This window comes from Mustelus asterias, chromosome 22 (assembly GCF_964213995.1).
Source record: "Mustelus asterias chromosome 22, sMusAst1.hap1.1, whole genome shotgun sequence".
Taxonomy (NCBI): Eukaryota; Metazoa; Chordata; class Chondrichthyes; order Carcharhiniformes; family Triakidae; genus Mustelus; species Mustelus asterias.
In genome coordinates, this window is record NC_135822.1 from 68,577,420 (window position 1) to 68,584,286 (window position 6,867).

The 6,867-nt window shown below is 48.7% G+C and overlaps 1 non-coding gene across 1 annotated transcript; it reads left to right on the top strand.

Moving 5' to 3' along the window:
• The first annotated feature begins 2,953 nt into the window (after positions 1-2,953).
• Positions 2,954-3,153, top strand: LOC144510301 (U2 spliceosomal RNA). Its single transcript, XR_013500608.1, has one exon. It is a non-coding gene; the product is annotated as a U2 spliceosomal RNA (small nuclear RNA).
• The last annotated feature ends 3,714 nt before the right edge of the window (positions 3,154-6,867 follow it).

Consider the following 6,867-nt stretch of genomic DNA (forward strand, 5'->3'; position numbering starts at 1 on the left):
GGATCCTTGATTATGCTGGCTGCTTTTCTGAGGCAGCGAGAAGTGTAGACAGAGTCAATGGATGGGAGGCTGGTTTGTGTGATGGACTGGGCTATGTTCAAAACCCTTTTGAGTTTCATGCGGTCTTGATTGGAGCCGGAGCTGTACCAAGCTGTGATATATCCGGAAAGGATGTTTTCTGTGGTGCATCTGTAGAAATTGGTGAGTCGTAGCAGAAATGCCAAATTTCCTTAGGCTCTTAAGAAAGTACAGACATTGGTGGGCTTTCTTAACTGTAGCATTGGCAAGTTACAGAATTTTGTGTCTCTGTGCCCTGTTTGAGAGCAGATTTCCACTCCATCTGATGAAGGAGCAGCGCTCCGAAAGCTAATGGTATTTGCTACCAAATAAACCTGTTGGACTTTAACCTGGTGTTGTTAAAACTCTTACTGTGTTCACCCCAGTCCAACGCCGGCATCTCCACATCTTGGAGGGACCAGGACAGGTTGTTGGTGATCTGCACACCTAGAGACTTGAAGCTCTTGACCATTTCCATTTCATCCTCATTCTAAGTGGCAGCACAATGGTGTACAGCTGGGATGAAATTGCCTTGGCGTCCTCAAAACTCACTCCAGACCTCATGAAGTCTCATGGCATAAGATGAAACATCAATAAGGAAAGCTTGTACTGATAATGAAAGACCACTTCTTCCTCACTCTCCCCAACCCCTCACTCAGCTAATGAAACAATATTTCTCAATTGGAAGAAGCACTGAGGGTGGCAAGGGTACAGAATGGACTTGCTTTGAGGGTTTCAAAGCTTCAATATCTATATCAGAGAGTGGCACAGTGGCAACACTATTGACTGAGTTAGCCGAGTCCTGAAGGATATAGCTGTAAGATTGGGTCTGCAATAGATGGTGAGGGAACCAAAAAGATGGAACAAACCCAACTTGAGCTTGTCCCCACAAAGCTGTCAAAGATGCATCTGTCCATGTATGGGGAGGAGTGACCAACGCACAGCCCTTGAGGAGATAAGTCATCTTTGTATTGAGATTCACATCATGTTGTGTGACACGACCATTGTGGTAAACTGGATAAATTTCCTGTGGACCACTCCTTGGACCAAACATGGACAAAATAACTAAACTCAAGAGGTGAAGTGATAGTAGCTGTCCTTGACATTAAGGCAGCGTGTTTGAGTGAGTGTGGCATCAAGGAGATGGACAAAAGGGAAATCAATAGTTTGGAAAGCTCTACAATGGTTGGAGTCTTAGCAAGCATAAAGGAAGATGGTTGTGGTTGTTGGAGGTTTCCCTCCAAGTCACACACCATCCTGACTTGGAACTATATCGCTGTTCCTTCACTGTTGCTGGGTCAAATTTCTGCAGCTCCCTCCCTAACAGCACTGTGGGTGTACCCATACCACGTGGACTGTAGCAGTTCAAGAAGGCAGATCACCACCACTTTCCCAAGGGCAGTTACGGATGGGCAATAAATGCTGAGCCGCATCCCATGAACAACTTTTAAAAAGTTTACTTGTTTTTGTCTTTGCTACCTGACCGACTCAGCCTTTTCTCGATCGTTTCACTATGAGGCTCTTACTTTAGAGCCAAGAATCAGAAGTACAAGTTTATTGAGACCAAAAGACAAAGTACAATCTCTCCTGAGATTACTGAGCATTAGCAGCAGACTGAGTCTGCCCCTCACTCTCCCTTTTCATAGAATCATAGAATCCCTACAGTGCAGAAGGAGGCCATTTGGCCCATCGAGTCTGCACCGACCACAATCCCACCCCACATATTTTACCCGCTAATCCCTCTAACCTACGCATCCCAGGACTCTAAGGGGCAATTTTTTTTAACCTGGCCAATCAACCTAACCCGCACATCTTTGGACTGTGGGAGGAAACGGGAGCACCCGGAGGAAACCCATGCAGACACGAGAAGAATGTGCAAACTCCACACAGACAGTGACCCGAGCCGGGAATCGAACCCGGGACCCTGGAGCTGTGAAGCAGCAGTGCTAACCACTGTGCTACCGTGCCGCCTCAAAGCTTTTGAGAAAATCATTTCTGCTAATGTTGTAGCGCTGACACTTTGAAAGCTGCAAAGCCGCAATTTGATGTTAAAAGGGTTAATCTGTTAATAAAACTGCAAAGTGGACTGTCAGCTGCAAAGTTGGTAGTGGTTTTTAAACTGCAACTTCAACCGTCAGATATAAGAACTGCTGAATGTGAGTTTGAGGCAGCATCTGGCCATTCTCAAGATTTATAGTTTAGTTTCACACCTCATTGTTTTCAATGATAGCTTGCTTAAAGGTGTGATAGGATATATGGCTTCATGGGACTGGAAGTTGTGACTCGAATCACATCGTTGTCCACACAAGGACAAGTTGGAAGTTTCCACCTCCAGTAATGAGAATAAGGTCACACGCAGAAAATAAGTGGAAAAAAGAAAGATACACATTTACATAGCCACTTTCATGACCTGCAGGACACACTTTGCAGCCACTTCTGAAGTGTTGTTATTATTGCAAACTAAAAATCCCAGAAGCCAATTTACGCACAAGATTCCACAAAGAGCAATGTGATCATGACCAAATGATGAATTAACTGGTGTAGGCTCGGGGGGAAGTGTCACCCAAAAGGTAGCATCTCTGACAGTGCGGCACTCCCAGAGCATTTCACTGAAATGTCAAGTTGGATTATGTTCTCAAATATCTGGAACTCACATCCTTGTCACCCAGACTTGAAAATCTTACCATCTGAACCATGGCCAACAGATTCTTGTGCAGCATAGCTCTCAGGTAACTGAAACAAGCCAGCATGCACTGTCTACTCATCCAAGTGCATGCATATTGCTTTTGAGTCAGCCTGCCCAAGAGGTGGCCAGACTCCTGTTGTTAAGATGATTTTTTGAAAAAACTTTCATTGGATGTGAGCGTTGCTTTATCCTAATGATCAACACTTGTAAATCGCTTCTCGGCCTTTTGGCTAAGATCAAGTGTAGTATGGATCGCCTGCACTTGGTTGAGGTCATTGGGTTGCGCTGAGGCTTCATATGTTTCATATGAAGCAATTTTTAAAAGCGGCATCTCGGCCTTTTGGCTAAGATGCAGATGAGCTCAAGTCTTGGAGGAGGATCCTCCCCCTTCTCCAATCAGCTTGACTCATGTAGATCAGGCCCAGGACAGGGTGGTTTTGGTCTCCCGTCCTGTCTTGTCAGCCTGGATCTGAAATGTCTCAACTTGTTGAGACTCTGAATTGGATTTGATTTGATTGAATTGGAAAAGTATTTTTAAAAAACTTGTAAATGTTGGTGGTGAGCTGCCTTAGAGTCATAGAGTCAGAGGTTTACAGCATGGAAACAGACCCTACGGCCCAACTTGTCCATGCCACCCTTTTTTTTGCCTTCTTGAACTGTGGTAGTCCATCTGGTGTAGGTGCACCACAGTGCTGTTCAGAAGGACATTTCAGGACTTCAATCCAGCGACAGTGAAGGAACATAGTTCTTCGTCAGGATGGTGTGTGGCTTGGAAGGAACTGGCAGGTGGAGGTGTTCCCATGCATCTGCTGCCTTTGCCTTCTGGACAGTAGAGGTTTTATAAGTTTAGTGGGTGCTGTCGAAGGAGCTTTGTAGAATTACTTCAGTGCATCTTGCCGATGGTACACCCGAATGCTGCTGTCTGTCAGTGCTAGAGTGACTGAATGCTTAACCGATCAAGCAGTCTACTTGGCCCTGGGATTCATCAGTTTTCCTCCCTCATCCAGGGAGGTGGAGAATATTCCATCACACTCCTGACTCATGGTGCTGTTCAGCTGCTTTTGTGATACTGTAATATGTAACGGTTCTGAGATACCATCCCGTGACACCAGGTCCTTTTCCTTTCAGCAGTGCCTCTCAAGCACAACCTACATGATTTGATACATCATCTTAATGTAATACTGTACTGCAACAAAGGGCCACGAGGTCACCAGAGCTATTAATGATTACCTGTTTCATATACATCAACCTTTCCATCACTGCATTTAACATTGACTGGAACAGAAAGATGGCCAGTTAAATGTAATCACTCACCTCTGAGAATGTGACAGTCCCTCAGTACTGCACCGACCTGAGCCTCACGTATATGCTTAAGACTTGGTGAGGGGGACTGAAATTCACAACTTTCTGACTCATCGTTCCAAGATAACACACGCTGCCCTTTTCAGTTTTTCATGTCGGTTCTCCAATTCAGGGATATCTGTATCAAACCCAGGCTGCTAAATTTGCTGCCAGCAGAAACCACAACAAACTTTGTGGTCACTGTTGGGAAAATGTTGGTTACACAGTGGTATTCCCTAAAGAAGTCTACGTAGTCTTGTAGGTCAACGGTAAGCCTTTATTAAAGACTAGAACTATTTACACATGCATAGTAAAGGGTAAAGGCTGGGGGCTATCTCCATGTTCACGTCTTTATATGTCTCTGCTCATAACCACACTGACCCATGGGTTCACAGATCTTTTCACCTTACAGTGTAGGTAGTACTGTACTCAATCCGACATTAACCCGGCATATGCCAGACCCTTATACCACAATCACCCAGAAGAAAAGCACGTTGATTTGATTTGATTTAGTATTGTCACATGTATTAGTATACAGTGAAAAGTATTGTTTCTTGCGCGCTATACAGATAAAGCATACCGTTCATAGAGAAGGAAACGCGAGAGTGCAGAATGTAGTGTCACAGTCAAAGAACAAGAAGAACAAAGAAAATTACAGCACAGGAACAGGCCCTTCGGCCCTCCAAGCCTGCATCGACCATGCTGCCCGACTGAACTAAAACCCCCTACCCTTCCGGGGACCATATCCCTCTATTCCCATCCCATTCATGTATTTGTCAAGACGTCCCTCAAAAGTCACTACCGTATCCGCTTCCACTACCTCCCCCGGCAACGAGTTCCAGGCACCCACTACCCTCTGTGTAAAAAATCTGCCTCGCACATCTCCTTTAAACCTTGCCCTTCGCACCTTAAACCTGTGCCCCCGAGTAATTGACTCTTCCACCCTGGGAAAAAGCTTCTGACTATCCACTCCTGTCCATGCCTCTCATAATCTTGTGGACTTCTATCAGGTCGCCCCTTAACCTCCGTTGTCCCAGTGAGAACACACCAGGTTTCTCCAACCTCTCCTCATAGCTAATGCCCTCCATACCAGGCAACATCCTGGTAAATCTTTTCTGTACCCTCTCCAAAGCCTCCACATCCTTCTGGTAGTGTGGCGACCAGAATTGAACACTATGGGCCTGATTTTACCATTTTCATTCTAAGTGCTGAATCTGGGAGTCATGCAGATCCGACTTAGAAATCTGCTTTCAGGCGCCCCCCATATGCTCTTGGCCATCTCCAGTCCCATTCGTGCGGCCGAAACGATCGGAGCTCTGAACTGCACATGAGCAGTTGGAAAAAAATTTGAAAAAGCGCGCCCGTGTCAGATCACTCCCGGGCCGCAGAAAGCGGAGAAAACGGCCCGGGAGCGACAAGCGGGAGCAATGGACACCACACACATCACTGTCCCCCTTATCAACCCCCCCTACCCACACACATCACTGTCCCCCTTATCCAACCCCCCCACTACCCACACACATCACTGTCCCCCTTATCCAACCCCCACTACCCACACACATCACTGTCCCCCTTAATGACCCCCTCCACTACCCACACACATCACTGTCCCCCTTATCCACCCCCCCACTACCCACACACATCACCGTCCCCCTTATCCACCCCCCACTACCCACACACATCACTGTCCCCCTTATCCATCCCCCCACTACCCAGACCGATTGCCACCCCTGCCCCCCTCCCCTCCCCACCGATCGCCCGCAGAGTGGCAGCAGACCCCCCTGCCCCCCACTAGAGATCCATCTGCCCCCCCCACCACCAGAGAACCATCTGCCCCCCCACCACCAGAGATCCATCTGCCCCCCCACCACCAGAGATCCATCTGCCCCCCGACCACCAGAGATCCATCTGCCCCCCCAACAGAGATCCATCTGCCTCCCCCACCACCAAAGATCCATCTGCCCCCCACCACCAGAGATCCATCTGCCCCCCCCGCACCAGTGAGCGATCGGGCCTCCCCCCACCCCCGAGATACAGCATACCCGCCTCCCTCCTCGCCCCCCGAGAGACATCTTACCTGCCTCCCTCCTCCCCCACCCCAGACAACGATCTGGCCTTACTTCCCCCCCCCCAGAGAATGGTCTGGCCTCACCCACCCCCCCACCATACAATGATCTGGCATCACTTCCCCCCTCCGACAACGAACTGGCTTCACTCCCCGCCCCGCCCCCCCCCCCCCCCCCCAGAGAATGGTCTTGCCTCACTCCCCCTGCCCTCCAGAGGAACATCTGACCCGCCTCCTCCTCCTTCTCCACCAGACAACGATCAGCCCTTTCCCCCCTCCACCAGACAATGGTTGGCCCTCTCGCCCACCCCGCCCCCAGAGATACATGTGACCCGCCTCCTCCTCCTGCCCTCCCCCAACCAGACAATGATCTGACCTCACTCCCCTCCTCCTTCCCCAACCAGAGAATGATCTGACCCACCTCCCTTCTCCCCCCCACCACTGATCTGAGTCAGAGAGCCATTGGAAACACTGAACGCGCCCTTCAGAAGCTGGCGCGTCCGATTCAGACTTTTATTTAGCAGGTGCATTACGGCGCAGTTCCGGATTGGCAAACGCGGTGGTAAAGGGGGAAATGCTGATAAAGGTGGGCGGGCAGTTCATTAATTCAATTTAAATGCATGCAATTCCCGGGTTTCGGTAAAGTGGCAATCTGCGCTGATGCGGGTGCAGATCGCGATAATGGATCTCACCCAACTTTACCATTGCCCGAAAACGG